The sequence below is a fragment of the Octodon degus genome, unplaced genomic scaffold (genome assembly GCF_000260255.1).
Source record: "Octodon degus isolate 3935 unplaced genomic scaffold, OctDeg1.0 scaffold00016, whole genome shotgun sequence".
In the NCBI taxonomy this organism is placed as follows: domain Eukaryota; kingdom Metazoa; phylum Chordata; class Mammalia; order Rodentia; family Octodontidae; genus Octodon; species Octodon degus.
Window position 1 is genome coordinate 21,935,648 of NW_004524592.1, and position 20,207 is coordinate 21,955,854.

At 46.0% G+C, this 20,207-nt stretch overlaps 1 long non-coding RNA gene across 1 annotated transcript in view; it reads left to right on the forward strand.

Moving 5' to 3' along the window:
- LOC111815423 overlaps positions 1-11,020 on the forward strand; it is a 25,166-nt gene extending 14,146 nt beyond the window's left edge. Inside the window, exon 3 of the long non-coding RNA XR_002820110.1 lies at positions 11,008-11,020. This is a non-coding gene — a long non-coding RNA (uncharacterized LOC111815423). The remainder of the gene's footprint in view (positions 1-11,007) is intronic.
- Positions 11,021-20,207: the final 9,187 nt, after the last annotated feature.

Sequence of the window (20,207 nt, forward strand, 5' to 3'; positions counted from 1 at the left end):
TATCATGTCCGCATCTTGTACAGCAAATAACCACTAGGAAGAATGTATGCAATGTGTTAATTATTGAATCTGTCCTACCAATTTGATTTGAAACTGTCTCATTGCTATTTGTTTCTCAATAAAATTATTTTTAAAAAGGCACTGAAACACAGAAATATTTCTACAAAAAATGTGAGTGTTAGGATAAGGCAGTTGGTTTTTGTTGTCGTTGTTGTCTTTAAGCTTGCCTCAGAACTTTTGGAAGACCTGTTACAACACATTGTCAGCTCTGCCTTCAGAGGGGCTGATCCACTGGTCCTATGTGGGGTCCTAAGAGTTCACCTTTCTAACATATGCAGGTCAGGCCTCCAGTGGCTCTTGGTGGCCTGGATATTGTGGGGCTGGTGGTTGGCTGATCCCATTGTCAAAACCTCAAGTAGTTGAGATAATTGACACATTGGACACAACTGGGGGACAAAACAGCAAGTTAGGAGATTAAATGGAAAACTCATAATGAAGAAAACAGCAGCATAAAACAATGGTTTCCACTTTGATTTGCAAAAGAACCATCCCGACAGTTTGCTAACCAGTTGTTTGGCCCCCAATCCCAGAGATTCAGATATATGAGGTTGTGGAATAGAACACGAGTGTTCATTACTAACAAGTTCACAAGTCAAGCCTGTACATCTTTCTCAGGATCATGCTTTGAAAACCTCTAATATACAAGAAAGGCTAAGAGGTGGAGAAGAGACAGATAAGTGTCTGATAACACAGATTAAATTAAAATAACTTAAAGAACAAGAGGAGTAAAGCTTCAAAAATCAATGAGGAAAGACACTAAAAAGATCTTGAAATTAAAAACTTCAAAGAAGACTAAACATAGGAACAAGATAAAAATGCAGTCAAATATCAAGAAAGAATCCTAAAATCCTCCTGATAGGGAAAAACAGATCACCTACCAAAATTAAAACATATTGATGCATGGGCTGGCGAGATGGCTCGGTGGTCTAAAGCACCTACTTAGAACAAGCTTAGCAAAGCACAGGGACCGCAGTTCAATCCCCCAGCACCACATGCCAGCCAGCCCGCCCCCTGGTGGGCTGAGCTGGCCACACACACACACACACACACACACACACATAAATAAATAAAATTTTTTAAAAAAGGAAATTATTTAAAAAAAATATTGATGCAAAATTTTTGGGCAGCAATAAAAGAAGTAAAATAACAATGAAACAACACTTTTAATGTCTTGAAGGAAATGCACCTCAGATTTTACACAAAGCCAGAATGACATTTAAATATGTGAACGCCACAGAAACATACTCTTGGGAATTCTTTGTTGGTTTAAGTATACAGAGGTCCTCTTTGAAGATAGCTTTAAATAAAATATTTAAACAATAGGAAAAAAAGTATAATATATACCTTAAGAGACCTGGAAAAGAGGTAATCAGATTTTTTAGATGAAGTCTTACATTTCCATAAAAAATGACTAAAATTAATGCAAAAGAGAATGAATAATAAAGAAGTAAGTGTAAAACTTCAACATATTGATGAGAGTGATCCAAAGACAAGTGAGCTCATATTGAATTTTAGGGAAGAGAGGTGTGTGGCCATATGTCTTCAGCTGTAACTTTAAATCGAGTAATATGTAAAAGAGAGAAAGTGCAGAAGCAAGTTGACTTAATAAATTAAGATGATGAAACAAGTAGTAATTACAATGAATATAAATAGATTAAAATCTGTTGATTAAAGCTCATATTCATCAAATGACTAAAAACAAAAATGCCATATTTGTGCCACTTACAAAAGACACAACTAAAATAGAGGGATACGGAAACAGCAAGTGTAAAGGAATAAGAAAAACACTTATCAAATAGCGATCAGAAACTAGGTATGGCACGCCCCTGTAATCCCAGCACCAGGGAAGCTGAGGCAGGAGGACTGCCCTAAGACCCTGTCTCCAACCCCCCTACAAAAAAGCAATAAAAAGACATACGGGTGAGGCAATGGAAGATACATAGGTCAAAGAAAATGGTTGCTAGCCTACGCAAAGCCACCATCAGGAACAAAGCAAGGAAGCTCTCTAGCCCAATTCTCTTCAGTATTACACTGGAGGTTGTAATTAAAGAGGACTAAAGTGAAGGTGCTAGAGAAAACCTCCTCAGAGATGTAAGGCAGACTTTATTCAGGAGAAGCAGGTGCAGTTGAGATTTTGCAACAGGGGAGAAAGATTGGGCTCTGTTTCAAACAAGAACAAGTTGGGACTAACATCCAGGAGCAGGGCTGTGGGTGGGAAATTATGAGAGAACAGCATCAATGTTAGGGGCAGGCCAGGCAATGAGACATTCAGAATTAGAAATGGGAAATTCGATCAGATATTGAGGGTGATTGATACTGAGTCTGAGGTGTTTGTACTGAGCTGACGCAGGAGGCTTCTTGCTGGGTAGAAATGTGAAGAGGCAGAAACACCACGATTTGAGGAAGTGCAAGGCAAAGCGGGGAAAGCGCCTGACTGAACACCAAGACTTAGCTCCAGTAATTAGTGCAGCGTGGTGCTGGCTAATGACTGAATTCGTAGGAAATGAGGGGTTTCTTGGTGAACGGAGCTGGCATTTTGTCACACAGCCCAAGAACTCAGCAGGAGCAGGCATTTCATTCACACACTAATGTCTGACAAAGTGAAATACTGGGCAGGTTGTGGGGCTGCAGGATCTTCTATGAGTTACTGGTGAGGATATAAATTGAGGTGACTACCCCGAAAAAGTGTATAGAAAGCAAAATCAAGGTGATACTGAGCACAGGATGAGAGTAGAACCTGTATATTAATCTCAATTTACACACTAGACTCCGGAAGGACCAGCCAATTCTTAGGAGTAGTAAACAACTTCCTGGGAGATCACCTCCCACACCTACACAAACCACCAACTGACAGTCCTATCCCAGACAACCAGCTCTCTAGAGCATTTATAGTCCCAGCCACTATGCACCAGGCCTTGTCAACCCAGAGCTTGGAGCCAGACCATGAGGGACAGTTCCTCCCAAAGTCTGCTGGATTACTAAACTCACCCACCTCAAACCCATCAGCCTTGCCTCCCAGGATCCTCCCCACAGACAACACAGCAAAGGCTCCTTGTCTTGCTTCCATGCTTCCTCTGCCTCCTAACCAACACTAGTCTCCCTCCTGCCGTCCCGAGGGCCATGCCTGGCCGCATCTCACATGACAGTCATTTCCATGGCTCTGTCCAACCGTACTTAACTAAGACAAATCCCAGGTCTCCTTGAAACAGCTGAACATGCATGTACCCTAGGAACTTGTGTTTGTTACTTTTCTCATTACTAAGATAAAATACCTGATGCCCAAATTCAAAGAGGGAAAGGTTTATTTAGCTCACAGTTGGGGGAGTTTTCAGTCCATAATCAGCTGTCTCCTGGGCAGGGTCGCAAGGCAGAGGGACAACAATTTATATTGCTGAAGACAGCAAAAGCAAAAAGAGGGAAAGGAGAGGAGCAAGCTTTTTTCCTGCCTTATATTGTATGCAGGCTATCTGACACAAACCATAATAGGGCTATTCCTCCCCTGTGTGCAAATCAATGGAAACTCACAGTGTGAAGCAGGAGATAGGGATCAGAACATCCAAAGGAGGACTGCTTACACCAGTAAAGCCAGAACTCTCCAATGCCCCTCAGTGCTAGTGTGGGTTCATAAACTACAGTGTTTTCAGAGCAGAATATAATACAGTGATCAAAAGTTATGAAATACACTGTCATGTAGGAAAATATTGAATAAGACCTTCTTCGTTTACTCACAGAGTTCCAGTCCTACAACCAGGTCATTAAATGAACTGGTTGCTAAATGAGGTATTGTATACAGTGTACATATTACAATATTCAGAAGAAAGACATGGCCAGAGGAAACTCCAGCCCAATGACTTTGCTTTTATTTGCATAACTCTTACTTGCACTACTGTAACGTATAACAGAACATGAAGCTACAGTGCTGTACTCTACAGTACAATCAGCAACCATTACAGTACTATGTGCACAAGGCAGACTGTACAAAAAAAAGACACAGAGGCCCTACTGACAGAATAAACAAAACCGTACAAAAAAAAAAAAAAAAAAATCTAAGCCAGAGTGGCATTTTACAAATCCAAAGAGTATACCTCAGTCATAAGTCTGAATGGTCATTAAACAGGGAGGTCATTAAATAAGAAATATCTATTTTTGGAGCATGGGGACTAGACCTCAGGACTTTGCCTTCACCAGACAGGAGCTTGTGCCACTGAGCTACAATCCCAGCAAATGAGGAATGTCTATATTACTAACATAAATAAAAAATAAGTCCAAAATATTACATATAGCACAATATCGCTTGTCATAATGCTCATAGTACACCTATGTGTGTATGCATGTGTGATTTTCAGTACATTTAGAAATAGTCACCTCCCTCACCTAGAAGATAAATAAATAAATAAAATTTTTAGATCTCTTCCTCCTCCAAAAAAATATGTTGAAAGCAAAACAGGGTGAAGACAGAGCTCACTTGGGCAGCACAGAGAGGATCAGCCTGGTCTGTGTGAGCGTGACGTGTGTATTCAGCAAAGAGGAGCACAGCACGCTGGTTGCCATGGATGAGAGAATGCTCTGGGATGGTTTGATGGACAGTATGATGGGGTTCATTCTCAGTGACAGTGGACGTGCAAGTTCTGGATTTAGGTGTTGTGCTCTCAGATATTTATTTTTTACTTAAAATATGAAATTAAATGACTAAATAAAAAATATCACACAAGGACCAAGGAGAATAAATGTTATAACCAAAAATTTGACATACTTTGGTATTCATATGAATAAATAAAGTAAGGAAAAAGGGTAGTAAAGAAAAATGAACTGTGGACAAAAGGAAGAAAACACTCACACCACATCAGGGAATGTCAGATCCCTCGGTTTAGGGGTGGGATTTGGCTATACAACCCTTGCAGACACCCGAATCAGCAGATGCTGGTGTTTTCTCTATTAAATAAAATGCAGCAGGGTGTGGTGGTTCCCACCTGTAACTCCAGCACTAAGGAGGCTGAGACAGGAGAACTGAGGCAATTTTGAAGTTAGATTGAGATACACAGTGAGTTCAAGGCCAACAAGAATTACATAGTAAGACCCTGTCTCTAAATAAATAAATGCCATGGCATGCTATATGCAAATAGCCCACAACCTTTTTCCCATCTCCACTACTTTTTTTTTTTTTTTTTTTTTTTGAGACAGGGTTTCACTATATAGTTCAGGCAGGCCTGGAGCTCACTTTGTAGCTCAGGCTGGTCTCAAACTCACAAGGATCCTCCTGCCTCAGCCTCCCAAGTGCTGGGATTACAGGCATGTACCACCACACCTGGCTCATATACAGTACTTTAAGTCATCTCAACACTACTTATAATGCCAAATGTGACATAAATACTCTATAAGCAGTTGTTACACTGCACTGTTCAGGGACTAATAACAAGAAGAAAAGCCTATAGTGTCTGCTGCAGAGATTTCCACAAATGTTTCGTGCTGTGGTCGGTGATCAGAGGGGGTGAGACTCAGGGCTGAGGCAGCCTGCACTGTAGCAGGACCCCGTGAAGGTTGGCACAGTGGTCTCTTCACCTCTCCTGGTGCTTCTTGTCATTTCAAAGAGATGGGCAACAACCTCTCCTCCAACTCTGCAGCGGGTGGGTAAAGCACTTGTCCAACCTGAGCAAAGCCCTGGATTCTACCCTCATTACAACGACAAAAGCCAGAAAAAACAAACACTGTGCAACACATGAACAACACTTCTTTGATTCAAATGTGGTGATTAGGGTTTATGAAGGACCAGATTTAATATAAGATACATAATTTGTAGGATTATTTTATAATAGTCGCCCAGAAAGTCAAATGCAAAAGAGTGCAAGAGACCTGTTCACACACTAGAGACCCAAAGAAGCCAGCTCGGCACCTGGATCCCACAGCAAGCTACTCCGGTCCAGCTGGAGGCCTGGAGCCCGAGACAAGGTCTCAGGCAACTCTGCACCAAGGATTTGCACTGGGAAGGCCCAGAGGTCAGCGGTGGGGCTAGAAGGTCTGTGTCAGCAGAGCGGAGAGGCCGTACCAGCAGGCTGAGGGGTCTGCACTGGAGCCAGGAAGCAACACTTAAGACAAGGACCAGAGTACCTCTGAAAAGAACTGCAGGGCTGGGCAGATAGCTCAGTGGCATAAGCACCTGCCTGACAAGTGCAAGGTCCTGAGTTCAATCCCAGGTACCAAAAACAAACAAACAAACAAACTGCAGCCATTCTCAGAAACAGTGAGAACCTGAGTTCCTCCAACAATAACAACAGCTGAGTTCGCATCAGAAAACCCAGTGCCACCAGCTCCAACAGCGCTTTCCCAGTTCTCCTTTTATGCTGCTGGCAACAGTCCTCAGGTAGGCTTTCCACACCCAGCGCCACACTGATTCAGGTCAGCTGGGGTGTTCCAAGCTGCCCACTAGTTAAACCACCACACCAACAGGGAGAGAAAAGGGTTCTCCCAAGGCACAGTGCAAGCATGTGCAGTTGGGCTGCAAGGACCACCAGGGACTTCACTCTAGGCCCTCAAACATTCAACTCCAAAAAAAAAAAAAAAAAAAATACTTCAGTTCTTAACAGCCATGCCAGGTAATTCCACTCCAGAGAGCGGAAGGACGAACTTCAGAAATGCTGGGTTAAAGGCTTGGAACAAGCGGGCGTCTGTGTAGCAAAGGACCTGGGATTTAGGTGGCTGAGGAATGAACAGTCGTGAGCTGCCAGTTTATTACCCAGTCTTATTGCGGGCAGAGCAAGCCTTGTAATTATGAGCCAAGGAAGGAAATGATCATGCATTCTTTTATGTGTTTAGTCTGCCTTACTTCCAAGAACTTATATTGGTCCTCGGGGGCGGGGGGTGAGTGTACCGGGAGGGGTGTTTTCTAACAAGTATCTCCTGGACACTTAAAAGAATAAACAGGCATTTTGGTAAAACTTAGCCAAGCAGGTTTGGAAAGGACTGGATTTGGGCAGACCAACCCCCTCGATGAGGGTATCCGGAAGCCCCCTGCACACTAACCTATAAGCAAGTGAACAACTTCACGTCGAATCCATCTTTTTCCCCTTTCACCAAGTGCATTGGTGCAAAGTGGTCTTTAAGGTAGAATAAGAAATTGGTTTGAAATATTATGAAGCCACTGAAAAGTTTGTCTTTTCTAAGTTAAATAAAACCAGTAACTCCAGGCATTCATAGAGTCCCATCTCCCAAATATTGGTCTTTTTCTTTTATCCAGGTTGCATAAAGTATTAATTACATACAGTAAAATGCACCCTAGAGGTACACTGATTGGTTAACAGTATGATTCATATGTGGTAAACACATAGAAATTGGGGAAGCAACCAAAACTCCTTTACTGTGGTATACGATCACTGTGTGTTTGATTCAAAAACTGGCCGGGCAGTCAGGAAAGCCCTAGGTCAGTGAAAATGCTCCCAAGGGGAAACAAGGAGGCACTGGAGTCCACAAGCATGGCCTGAGCATGCCCTGGGGCACTCTCATTATAGCAAGATGCCACAGATTGGGACGCTGAGCTGCAGACACCAGAGTCTCCCGGCCCTGAAGATAGGCTTGCTGTGGGGGATGGGAGCCTGGACAGGCCACCAGGTTCTTGTGTACAATGAAGAAAGAATTGCATGTGGCATGCAACAATGAAAAAAAAGCAGCAAGGTCAGAGCAAGCAGACACCTGCCAAGGGAAACGGCGCAAGTGCAAGCAGGCCCCTCGCCTTGGGTCTTCCCATGCCAGGCAGACAGTGTGACTGTGCCTACTGCACCGGACCTTTCCCACGATGCACTCTGCTGTTACTGGGTGTAGGAGATGTAGCCTATAAGCACGGACTTCAGTGAGCTCCAAGGAAGGAAAGGCCACTGTGGGTCTTGCTGAGGAACCTGGCACACATGACTCTGGGCCCAGGGGTCTCCCTCTTTCCTATCTCTGCCTTGGGGGGTGGTGGGCCTTAGGACAAAGAGTAGAGAGTTGCCCCTGGGGCCTTGCAGGGCTTGGATGGAGGAGGGTGGACTGTAGTCCCAGGGTAACCTCTGTATCACCAGCAATTCGAGCTTAGGGTCCCCACAGGATTGGGTTCTCTTTCCAGGTTGCAGATGGCTACCTCGTCCCACTGCCCTCAGCCAGCTGAGAGAGAAGGACACAGACACAGCAGCACTCTTGTGTCTCATCAGAGAAGAGTGAAAATCTCGGCCTGAGAGCCCCAGGCTCTTGACTTCACCTAGACCTTACAGCCTGGCAAAGTCCTTATCTCCAAATACCATCCCACTGAAGACAGGTTCAACATGAATGTGAGAGTGAGGCTCAATTCAGCCCACAGTATACCCAAAACCTCAGGCCTACAAGTATATTTGGAGGTGTTGGATAGAAAGCAAAGCTCCCCCCTCTGCAGAAGCAGTCAGAGATGCTCCTCAATTATGATCAAGACTTAATGGAGGAACCAAGTGTGGCAGTACACATCTGTAGTCCCAGAACTCCAGCAGCTGAGGCAGGAGGATCACTTCCATTTCATTTCTTTTTTCTTTTTTCTTTTTTTTTTTTTTTCAGAACCAGGGATTGAACTCAGACCCTTGCGCTTGCCAGGGAAGCACTTATTCCACTGAGCCATCTCCCCGGTTCCAATCACTTCCATTTCAAAGCCAGCCTGAACCACATGCAAGACACTGCCTAAAAAAAAAATAGAAGATTTAACAGGGAGTCATGAGCATCCCTTCTCGGGACAATAGACAGCCAGGTGTCTTCCTACATCCTATGCAGGTCAAAGGATGCCCGCTGCAGCTCTGTGTTCTCCATAGCATTACCACTTGGGAACCAGAAACAGAAGCTCTACCCTTAGTCACCTGGCAACTCAAGGTTTTTCCTAACCAGTGCTCTATCCCCGGTTCAAAAAAATAAATAAATAAATAAAAATATCTAACCAGTGAGGTCTTGATGAGCCTGATTTGAAAAGAAGATCCAAGTTTGTGCATTTTGTCTGATAGTCAAAGCCGTAGAAAGGAGACAGAAAAGTCACAGAGGCTCCGAGGGGTGAGAGGAACGCCTGAAGCTTCTGTGGCCAGTTGCTTCTCTGAGGCTCACCTTGCTGTGAAAATGGGAACAGCCACCAGTTGCTGACAAGAACTGCTGTGGGAATCCTCTGACAAAAGAACTGATTTGCATATTCAACAGGAAAAATGTCCTGTAAAGAATACAAAATTCTAGCTCAACTCTCAAACTGGGTCAATTTCTTCCTACCAGACAAAAAGAACAAGTAATAAAAATAAGAAATCTAGAGCTTTGAAAATGAAACCTAGGGTTTTTCTCTAATAACCACTAATATTACAGGATCCAACTGTAAGGTAATTTGAATAAGCATTGCTCCAGAAATATGGTTATTTCATCACAATTGCTTCCAGGCGGCTTCGGAAAGCCTCTAAGTCGAGGCTAAGAGTGATAGGAAATAGTCTTTTTCCGATGGTGTGCTTGATGGCGTATTTATATCACAGGGGCCTGCATGCTATTGTGTGTCGTCTGGCATGGTAATCTAGGAGTCCAGACGGGCTGGTCCCAGGACAAGGAGTTGCTCCCGGTCAGGGGCACAAGAATCCAAGCATCCGCAGAGTTTCCAGCTGATTACACAGACAGCAAGACTTCCAAATGAGAGAGCAGGAAGCGCCCTCCTCTCTGGCCCATTAATTAAGTTCTGAAACTCTTACTTTCCCTAATGAGCACCCTCCCGCACTAAACAATTGCCAAGACTGGCTTTCCACAAAAGCAAGCCTGAGGCGCAGACAGAGTCTGTTCAGGACACGAGTGAGGAGGAGAGAGACAGAGAGCAGGGACAGGAAGCGAGAAGATTGCCAGCCAGGGGACTGGGGCTCTCTGACACAGCTTGTAGGGTGTACTTTTTTCAGCCCCTGCTCCTGCCTATGCTGTCTCCACACCTTCACTTGGCTGTTGCCTCACTTGCCTAGTGTAGTTCTGGTGATGGGAGAGATCCAAAGGTGCTGAGGGAGCCCTGGGGTACCCTGGAGAACCCAACCTCAATATGCTCACTTCCTGCTAGGTGGACAGACGGTGCTTCTGAGGACACTGTGTCCTCCTCTGTGTGTGTGACACACATGGTGACAGTCACCCTGCATAGAGTCCTGAAACACACACCAACCATCTCTAACTTCCCAGGGTCTTCCACAGCCAGCTCAAGATCCAAGTGCACCACAACACAATCTGGAGCCCCAAGCCTGGGACTTGCACCAGGACGGCAGCCGCGGTACGTGGCTGAAGGTCAGGAAAGCCCAGGGTCTCGGAGCCCCCTGCCCAGGCTGGAACAGCGTTCCTCTGGTCTTTTATTTTCACAAAATTAGCAAATAATGTTCTTGTATTTTTTTTTTCCCTTGAAGAAGGTGAAAGACATAGGAGTCATGAAAATTCAGATTTGCATCTAGGTCTCTGCCTATAGGAGCTAAGGATCTGGACTCCAAGTGAGAAGATCCACCCTTCGGTTTCTCTCTTCTCCCTTTTTGATTGCCTAATCTTTCCCTTCACCCTGTTCATTTTTTCTCACCATTTCTCACTTTCTCGTGGCCCTTTCCATTACTTGCTGGCCTTCCCTGGGGCTGCGACCAAGGCAGGGTGGCAGCCAAAAGGCAACCTGTGTGCCCAGCCCGAAGGACAGGCGAGTTGGATAAAGCAGCCATGCTGGTCCTGGCTGTGCTATGCCATGGCTCCAAGCACCTGACCCTCTCATTTTTGTGTCTTTTAAAAGTACTTTGAGAACATTAGTTACACATTAACTTTGACTGACTTTCTATGATTCAAAACTCTTATATGTCTCTATTTCTAAAAATATTCCCAAGCTGGGCCTCCTGAGGTATCATGTTTCTTCCTAAGTACAAGTATTGCTTTCATCCTAGAGCACCAGGCACCCTGGGGTGCCTCCCAGCCCCACCCTGGCTCTTCCTGGAGCATTTTCTCAGATGTGACAGCTTGTGACCAAGATGGAGGTCCACTTGACAGAAGCCAACCAGAGAGCCCAACTTTATGCCCATCCACACTCAGGAGAGAGAGTGTGGATCCCTGGGAGCCAGAGGCGGGAGGGGGACACTGGTGGCCAGCGAAGCTTCAGCCCTTGCCCTCCTGAACTCTTGGGGTGTCCCCGCCCAGAACTTCCGCTCTGGTCAGGGAAGCAGTGAAGGCGCATAAGTCAGAGTGCTCTACGCCACAGTGCAGGCAAGTGCATAGAGAGAAGGAGCCACCAAGCCCGGGCAGAGCAGTCTCCAAATCTTCAGAGTCCGCGATGTGTGTGGAAGAACGGCAATTCACAACAAGCAACACCTGCCCTTCCTTCCTGATTGAACACGGGGCGAGCTGGCCTGGGGGCTCACAGGAACCAATGAACAGGAGAAAGGAAGGCGACAAGAGGACAGCAGGCAGGCGAGGCAGAGGGAGAGGAAGGCGATTTGTATCTGAGTTGGGGAGGGGCTGCGAAAAGCATCGAGCACACAAATTCGTGTCATTGAAAGCTTTAGGGAACAAAGAGGTGGGTCTGGAAATGGCACCATGATTTTATTAGCTTCCCTTGCTGCTGGGACAAATTATCCCAAACTCAGTGGCTTAAAGCAATGCACATCCATTCTTTCAGAGCCCTGGAGGTCATAAATCTAAAGAGGTTAAACAGCAAGGCATTGCTGGGGTTGGCAACCTTTGGAGGCCCCTGGGGAGAGTCGCTTTCCCGGCTTCTCCTGAGACTGAGGCCACCTGCCTTGCTTGGCTCCTGGGCGTTTTCCTCTGGTTTCAATGCATCCTCCCCACTGCTGTGTCTGTCACCCTGCTTCCCTCTTATGAGGATTCTTGCCCTCGCACCAGACCTGCTGCTAATCCTGGATAATCTCCTCATGTTGAGAGCCTTCACCCCATCCATCTGCAAAACCCTTCTGTTATGCAAGGCAACACACAAGGTTCCAGGGATTTCAGAGCAGACAGTCCCTGGGAGGCCATCGCTCAGCCCCCCCACAGCGACAACTTCCAAGCTAAAAGACAAGTCTGCTGAAGTCCAAGAGACATGAGAATGGCTTAAAATAGGAGCTATCCAGAAAGGAAGGACTGAATGTTTCATTTTCTTTGCCCATCTTTGCCCATATGCAGAATGAGAAATTCGTTACAAATCAGCAGTTAACAAATCCACTCAAGTGAAAGAATTCATGTTCCGGGCACTCTAGCTTTTCTCTCTCACTCTCCAAGGCTTTGCTGCACTTTCTGTGTTGTGTAAGTGCTATGATTCCAGGACTGTGCTGACTGTGGAGTCAGGAAAACAGAACACGCTGACCTGCAGGAGCCTTTGATCACAGCATCAGGGTTGGGTGACACTGCCGTGAAACACGTTGGGGTACGAGCATCTGGAACCTACCTCTTATCTTGACCGTTCCTGTTTGGGATCACACAGTGCTCTGGTGCCTATTTTTGTTTCTCATGATGTGGTGCACACATAGTAGACACTTGTCTGCTGACTCCACACCTTCTTCCTTCTTGCATGCTGATAGGACTGGGTTTGCTTCCGCATCTCTCTCTCTCTCTCTCTCTCTCTCTCTCTCTCTCTCTCTCTCACACACACACACACACAGAGTGGAGAAGCTAGTCAGAATGTTTCATCCATCTCTGGGGTCACCATCTGGGGACCATTGGCCCAGGCTAAGTGAGCAGTGGCCCTCAGGGCTCTCGTGATGTGAAGGTGTGGGTCTGGAGCTTCTACCAATACTTACCCAGCATGAGGGTAAAAGCCTCTGTGAAGAAAAGCACATTGTTGAACCACTAGAAAAAAATATCAACCTGAAGTTACCCTTCCTCTGGACTTGCTCGTTAAATAAACCAACAATCTTATTATTCGCTAAGCTAGCTTGAATTGGGCTGTTTTTACAGGTTCATGTTTATCCCTTGCTAATGAAGAAATGACTAAGAAAAAATTACCCAGTGTTTTTCTGCCCTTCCTTTGGTCTTGGAGATTGAACCCAGGGCCTTCATTCTGACTTACTTCTTAGCCTACTTTATGTTTTTTATTCTAAGACAGGGCCTAAGGTACCAGACCTGGTCTTGAACTTATAGCCCTCCTGTTTCTGCCTCTCAGAGTGATGGGTCTACAAGAATGTTCCACCACACCCAGCTATCACACTATTCTTAATATAGAATGTGCTTTACACTAATATTTTTAGTGTTGCTCTCATCAAAATACCTGCCTTATTCCCAGACTTTGGCAGATTAGCGAAATAAGGTAACACAGTTACCTTATCAAATAGTAATATTGATATGTAATATTGAATTACACATATCAATAGTAGTGGCAAATCTCTACATGGAGGCTTGGGGGCCAGAATCCCACTGTCAGGTGGCTGAGCAGCAAGGCTCTGGTTTTGGGGGCAGCTCCTGCAAGTAAGTACCTTGTTTTTCCTTAGCCTATATAAGTTTGAGGGTTCACTTTGAGGCATTGCTGGAAATTATGAGTATATCAAGGCCACTCCTTGATGTCTTTCTTAGCATTAATATTGATCCAAAATCATGTAGTGTTAAAAAACAAAACAGAACAAACTGTCAAATAAAGAAGTGGTAGAGTCAACTGCAGAACTGAAAAGGAACCCAGTCCTCAGGTTACTGTACATTTATGCTGTTAGGCAGCTCAAGGAAATATCTAAAAGGTAAGAGAATATAGAGGGTGCAGCCCATTCAACACTGACCCCAACTCCTCCCATGTCACCGAGCCAGTTGAATTCTCTCCATTAACACCTCTTGCCTTAGTTATTTTTTTGTAACAGGACAAAATACTAGACACCCACAAGTTAAGGGAGGAGAGGCTTATTTTGTACAGCTTTCTGCCCACAGTTGCTGGCTCCAAGGCAGGGAGCATGGCAGAGGGTACCACAGAGAAGAAACAACCCATGGCAGGGTAGACAGGAGCTAGGAGAAGCAAATGTCCAGCCACCTTTTCCCTTTTAGCCAATTCAGGCTTCAAGCCTTTTAGGTGGAACCGCCCACACCCAAGATGGGGTTCCTCATCTCAGAACTATGCTGAGCCAGTTTGGTTGTCACAAACCCTAATCTAGAATCACATGGCCATGATCTAACCGCCTCCCAAAATCCCCACCTATGAGCACATGAGGCACATCTTGATACAAGCCATAACCTCTCTGAAGGGCAGAGAATTAAGCACATCTGACCCATCCAAACAGCAGACATAGACTAAGCCACCTGCACAGTGACCTAAGAAACCCCTACAAAATTGCCTGTCTCCAGAATTAAATCTAAAGGTTGTTTCCATAGTGTGAACGTTATCACTTTGCCTCACAGAATTAAATCTCTTCTCCAAATAAGAGTATCACTCTTATTTGGCCTACTCTCCTACCTAATTGGTCAATTTGTCTTATCTACTGACTTAAGAAAGTCCATTTTATGATTTATATCTAGATGACCTCCCATCCCTCACAAGCTCATAAGTGAGATATTTTTACTGTATTTGCAAGTGCTTTATGTTGAGGAAAAAGCATGTGCTCTGTTGTAGTTTAGACCTGAAGTGTCTCCCCAAATTCTGACGCATTTGGAAGGTGACTGTCATGAGAGTCCTGTGCTCCGCAGTGGATTCACCCTCTGATGAGCTGGGCAGCTAACCGTGCTGTTAGGAGCAGGCCTGTTGGAGAACAGGCTCCAGTCTCCCTTAGCCTTGGCTCCCAGTTCTTCACAGAGAAGAGCTGTTCCCCAGTGCTCTGAGGAGGCTGCAGGGACAGCCACAGCTCCAGTAGGTGGTGGCCTCACTCTTCATTTTCTGCCCCTGAAGTCCCTAAACAACACCAAAAGGATCACCACTGAGAAAAATATCAGCACACCCAGATCACAAGCTCTCCCCAGGGCCCTGGCGTCCAGGCTTGGGCCTTGCTTGGCAGGCTCTGGATCTAATGATGAAACCAGGAGGGCAAAGAAACAGATGAGCACTGGGGCCCCAGCACTGCCCTCTCAGCCCAAGCTGACACCACACAGGAGCTCAGAAGGGACAGCTCCTAGCTCTTGCACAGCACATGAGAAGCCCTGCAAGCATCCTGCTCCCCCTCATCTTGAAGGCATGAGGTAGCTGAGCACACAGGCCAGGGCAGCTCACAGTTCTCTAGGAAAGGGCTTGGCAGTCCTCTAAGTGTGACATGTCTGTATTAGCTCTTGTGCCAACTTTTTTTTTTTTTTTTTTCTGTATTTTAGGCAAGGGTCTACAGGGTGTTCAGGGCCTCACTACTAGATCAGACTCATAGTGATCCACCTGTTTACTGCCTCCCAAGAGCTGGGATTACAGGCGTGCACCGCCACGCCCAGTCTCAATCTCCATCTCAGCATGTCCTGGGGGCAGGCCAGGTGACTGAACCCCAGCCCCTGCTTGCAGGCACTTTAATCCACTAAGTTATTTGGCCAGCCCTTCAAACTGTTAATAAATGTTACAACCTAAGGGAATTTGGGGGCATTTTGGTCTTCAGTGTGTTATTTCTCTGGCAGAATAAACCGCATGATGCCAGGAGCAAGGAGGCACCTAGGTGATTGGATCAGGGAGAGTGATCTTGCTCTCAGGAGCTTGAGGAAAAGAAGGGGGTCACTGGTGTGTGCCCTAGGGGCACTGCTCTTCCTTCCTGGCGCTTCCCTTTGCTTCCTGCCTCCTGCAGCCATGACGTGAGCAGCTTCCTCCACACTCCTCCGCCATGCCAGCCTGCTACACAGCCAGCCTCGATGGAACCAGCCAGCTGCACCCGAAACCATGCACCATAACGACCCTCTCTTCCATTAAGTGCAGGTGTTGTGTTGGTACTGCATCCCACCAATGAGCAAGTGATTAAGAGAATTATTTTTTTTTTTAGAGATTTAAAACATTCACAGATATTTTATATGAGCTAAGCACTGTCACTACTGTCTTAAGCATTTTACTTATATGCTACTGTTTCATTCTTACCTACTCTCTACAGCTTTCTCACCAAAGTTATAATTTTATTACTGTAAATATATCTAAGCATATTGAACAATTCTTTTCCTGCAGCTCATGTGAATTATGTGTAAACTTGACTTTTATTCTCCCACATGGATGAGATAAAATACAATAGCAAAAGATATGCAAAAGCTCATTTATGAAGAATAGACCAATACATCTGGTTTTTATACTATTCTAAATTGGTGGATTATTTCTTTATGGCATTGGCAGAACTGGGCAACTTTCTCAAAGAAAGTGAAATTAGATCTCTAGTCCATACCTTACATTTGGTTAAATTATCTTTCATGAAAGGTTTAAGCATTAAAAAGAAAAAAACTTAGGGAAAATATCATGACAATTTTTAAAAATATAACCATGAAGTATGGAAAACCTTTCCAAAAGTGGCACACACATCAGAAAACAGAAAGGGAAAGCTTGTGAGACTCCTGTGCAAAAGCTATGATGTTTGAAAAACTCATCTGGGTATCGTGAGAATGATTATTAATGAGCTGAAGCAGGGCCTGTGTCACTTTGTGATCTATGCAGTGTGCATCTGGGTGTGTTTTCATAGTGGGATCCCAAGTGCATCTCCTCTCCTGGGATCCCCAGTCACCCCAAGTCCACACTCAGTTAGAAAGTTCGCTCTCTCCTCCTTCCTGCTGCAGAGAAGGGTAGAAAATGACTTCAGAACCACCTGCTATGGAAGAGTGGGACAGGGGATGGATCCCTGCCTTGAGGATCTTCAGGAAAGGCAGCCCCACCTGTAACCCCACTCAACCACCACCTCTGCCTCTCCAGGAGTGCTCTGCTAAAGTCTTCACACATAAAACTTCTACCTCCTCACCCAGGGTTGCTGGAGAAAAGAGGAGGGAAAGAGCATGAATAGAAGGGGTCCTTTACACAGGGTGTTGTACTTCTTGAAAAAAAGGCAGTGACATGGGGCTGACAGACAGGCCACTTGCACTGTTCAAGCCAAAATGGTGTCTGTCTATCCCAGGAGTCTGTCTCACTCTCTACATATTCTTGGCGAGAAGCAGGACACAATAATGGTTTCCTTTCTCATGGAGGACACCAGCAATGGTTGGTCCTACTAGAAAGATCTGGTTGCTAGGGATGGAGGAGCCGTCTAGGGAGACTAGGGGAGGCTCTTGTGCCCCACCGACTCCTCTGCAAGTGCAGCCCCAGGAGGGCTGTGGCTTTGGCTTGACCAGACTTCCAAAACAATCTGAAGTGTACTAGGGCATAAAAGCAAATCATGGGTGGGGCTTGGAGGAAGTAAGATTAACCAAGGAAAAGATGATACATTCACTTTCTGCCTGCTGCTATGGTCTAAGGTTAAACATATCACAAACAAGACGTAAGTCATGCGCGAAGGATGACAAAGAGCTAACCTGCAAGCAGGGCCACCCTGCTCTACCTCCGTGCCCCTGAGCTGCCATAGGATTCTCCTGGTATACACCCACATCCCAGAATGAGATAGTTCAGGGCAACTTGAGAAGGAATGGAGTCCTAGCTGAAAGCCGGGGGCTCTTCTGGAAAGATGTCCTGGGCAGAGCTCAGTGGGCTGAGCCTTGTTCAAATGATGAGGCTCATGACCAGGCCAAGGGAGGGTCTGTGAATGGGGTGGTTTGCCAGACTCCTTCCTCAGCTAGTTCACTACCAGTGTAGGGAAAGCTACTGGCCTGTTTGTGTGTGTGGTGCTGAGGACTGAACCCAAGGCCTTTGCACTGAGCTACATCCACAAGGCTGGTTGAGACAACATCTCACTAGGTCGATAAGTTGTTAAATTGTTATGGTTTCCATCTAGCTGCCCCCCAAGCCTAATCATGTGCTCATCAGTAGGACTTTCGGGAGGTGACCAGCTGTGGGGTTAACACTGTTAGTGGATTAGTCCATGATGAATTTATAGCTAAATGTGAGGTGGGGAAGGAAGGCCTGGGAGGAGCAAGTGAGTCATGGGGGCATGGCCTGGAAGGGTCTGTCTCCTCCCCCTCCCTTGACCTCTCTCCGCTTCCTGTCCAGCACACTGGGAACAGCAGTCCTGTGGTGCTGGCCTGCCTTGGAGCCAGCTGACTGTGGACTTTAAAACCTCTAAACACTGAGCCAAAATAAACCTTCCCTCCTTTAACTTGTGGGCACCAGGTACTATGCCCCAGAAAGTAGAAAGCAACTAAAGCTGTTGCCCACCCTGGGCTTAAATCTGTGCTCATCCTGCCTCCACTTCCCTGGGTGCTAGAATTAGAGGCCACAGTACCAGCTATTGATTTTATTTTAATATTGGTTTTGTATCCTTCGACATTTTATTTTACAGTTCTCACCCAGAATTAGGGAAGGGCTGTTTCTGGAGAATTAATTTGCTAACAAATTACTTAATTTGCTCCTAGTTGGCTCCATGCTTGAATCAAGAGAAGTTCCTCAGGCAGAGCAACAGCGCATGAGCAGGACACCGCCCCACGGACCCAGCGGTAAGACCTGCACATGAGGTGTGGGAGGCAGCAGCAGCCCATAGCCTACTGGTCCCTACATCTGGGCCCCGGAACATTACCCCACAAGTATGGCATGGTCCAACATGGGATGAAGTCAAGGAGCACCTAGCCCTGTGTCCAGAAGAGACAAATGCCAGAACCTCGAGACTCTGCCCGTTGCCTGTCTGTGCTCAGTCTCAGCACACAGAGCTAGAGCCTCCCAGGAGTTGCAGCTTCCTCTGGAGAAAGCTGCCGGCTTGTTTTTAAGGAACTGTCTTTCTCCCAAGGCCGTGCCAAGCTTTCTCTTAATCAAGTCTGTTTCTCTTTTCTCTTCCACAAGTAGAAGTGCAGCAGCATCAAGGAGTGCTGTAGGAGGACAGCGTCACCCCTCTGCTGATGCGTGGGTCTCCCTGCCTTCTCCTCACTGAGACGCACTACCTCATGCCCGCAGGATCGAGGAGGTGAGCTTCATTTAGACTCACAGTTTCTAGAGGTTTCCACCAGCTATCAACTGGCTCTAAGGCAGGTGCATGGCAGAGGAGTGCTGCCTTGTCAGGGCAGGCAGAAGCCAGGGACGGGGGGAGTGGACCCAGGCCACACCGTGGGCCCTGCTCTCCCAACCAGGTTCCACTTCCTATCATCACATTCAGCCCTAAAACCACCAGTGGACTAACTGAGCAAGGAGCACCACACCCCTGTAGTCCAGTGACCTTCTAAAAGCCCCACCTTTGGACACCTGAGGCTCTGGAGGACATCTAGAGAGAAGCCCTAACAGCATGCTCTAGGCAAAAGAGCACAGACTGTGGAAGCAATCAGATGTACATTCAACTATAATTCTGCTCTTGTATCTTAAAGACTCCATCCCAACCTGAAGTCATAAAGACACTGTTACATCTCAGTATGTCTAAGGGGGCTGGCTCCCAGTGGTATTAGATTTGCTATAATCAATGCCTGCCCTCCATTTTCCTATAAATAATCACTTCATACCTAACACAATTCAAATGCTATGTAAATAGTTGTTACATTGCACTGTTTAGGAAATATGGCACAGACTCATTTGTACACATTCAGCACAGCCACAATATTTCTTCCGAATACTTCCCATGCACGGCTGGTTGGGTTCACGGATGTGAAATCTGTGGCTGTGGTGGCCCAACAATATACTCCAAAGTTCTTTCTGAAAACCTTACAACTTTTCACATTTAAGTCTTCAATCTCTCACTACTGGCTTGCGCATATAGGTTTCTTCCCCTCGGGTTACCAATCTGTCCTAGCAGCATTCATCCCAAAAGCTGCCCCTTCCCCCAGCGACCCATGGTGTCACCATCAGGCACCCGTAAGTGTGTGTGCTGCATGCTCTCCTGTTGCCATGGTCCCTGGGGCTCCTCGGGTAGCTCCATGCTGTCTGATCTGGTTTGTAAGTTTATATACTGGGCAGAACAGGTTCTTCTGCTTTGTGAATTTTCTTCTAGATAGTCAACTTGTCAAAATAACTGTCAGGATTTTGCTCACTATCTCTGAGCCTATACATCAGTTTTAGGAAACCTGGCAGATACAAGGTGTGACTCCATTTACAGAAAGTTTAGAGCTGGGGAGATGGCTTGGTGGTCTAAGCGCCTGCTTTGCAAGCACAAAGACCTGGGTTCAATCCCTGGTACCACATGCTGTGCCAGCCACAGAGCGAGACCCTGTACCAAATAAAAAAAAAAAAAAAAAAA